The sequence below is a fragment of the Vicugna pacos genome, chromosome 21 (genome assembly GCF_048564905.1).
Source record: "Vicugna pacos chromosome 21, VicPac4, whole genome shotgun sequence".
In the NCBI taxonomy this organism is placed as follows: domain Eukaryota; kingdom Metazoa; phylum Chordata; class Mammalia; order Artiodactyla; family Camelidae; genus Vicugna; species Vicugna pacos.
In genome coordinates, this window is record NC_133007.1 from 20,867,450 (window position 1) to 20,868,957 (window position 1,508).

A 1,508-nucleotide genomic window follows, 5' to 3' on the forward strand; every position below is an offset into this window, starting at 1 on the left:
TACATATTCCTTGGTATTGAAAAATGCAAAATTAGAAATAATAAAGGGGATATTATTCAAGACTAAAAATTATTACAAATATAGAAGAGATTTCAATGTACATGAAAAAAAGCAAACAAAAGATGTGATCAAAAAACCAAAAGTTAATTCTGTGAAAAGACCAAAGAAATAGGCCTTTGACAAGTCTAATTAAGATAAAGAGATATAAAGATGTCTCTTCAGTATTCAATCATTTAACAATATTTTGTTTAATATCTATGAAGTAACATTGGGATGAGCACAAATCTTGGTCATGCTGTTGTAGAAAATTGAGTTACAGGGAATTGATTTTATTTCCCAAATGAGGGGAATGCTCCTGAGAAGAAGGAAATTTTCCTAGAAGTTCCCAGAAAAGTTCAGCAATTGGAGGAATTAGGTATGAGACAAGATATGGATTGGGAATGATTTTGACATAAGGGAATAGCTGGAAGATTTGTAAAAGGAGAAGTTAGACTCCGGGGGTCTCTCTCATACCAAGGGGGAGTAGGTGTTTCCAGATGACTAATTCTTCTTCACCATAGTTTAATTCTCAGGAGAAATTGAACCAGTTAGCAAATGCAGGCGAACTCAGGTGAGTTGAGTGATGGATATGAGGTGGGGAATCAGTGGCAGCTGCTATACTACCCAGGCGCCCTTTCTCAGGACACCCTGGCAAACATGCTCCAGCCAAGCAAGAAAGTAAGCCAAGAAATAGGAAGATATAAAATCTAGGAACAGGAGCTTAAATACAAAAAACAGATGAAGGGAAGTTCTGGGGAACAAGACTGAGGGGATGTAAGAAAAGAGGCAAGAAACAGTTATTTCTCATTGTATGTCTTGTATTCTGTTATACAATTCAAATTACGTGTGTGTTACTCTAATAGAAATTTTAAATTTATTTGAAAACAAAAGAAAGCATTGTCTTCACATTAACATTTAAAACATTCACAGCAGAAAAATCATACAGGCCACAATAAAAGTGGAAAATAACACAAAAAAGACAGTGCTCACCCACCTTGGAAATAAAGCAAACGAAAAAAATGAAACAGTCTTTTAAATAAACTTTGAGTTACAAAGAAAACAAAACAAAATTTATAGATTATTTAGAAACAAATAGCAATATCAGATATGTATAACAAAATCTAAAGGATGTGCCCAAAATGGCAATAAGAGAGAAGGTGATAGCCTTTTGTGAGTTTGTTTAAAAACAGAAGTGTAGAAATAAATGAATAATACAGTAAATCTAAATACAATAGAAAAAAGAAATAATATATTAGAAAACAAACAAAAGACAAAGACTCGATCATTGAGTCAAAAGTTATGACAAGACTAAAAAAAAAAGACAAAGCTTTGGCAAGCTTGATTAAGATAAATAGATTTAATGGTTAAGGTGGTTGACTCTCCAAAAATTATTGCACCTCAAAATGATTAAGTTAAGTAAGTTATTCCCCTTTCTAGTGATTGATTTAGTAGTGGCATGTGACGCAGTC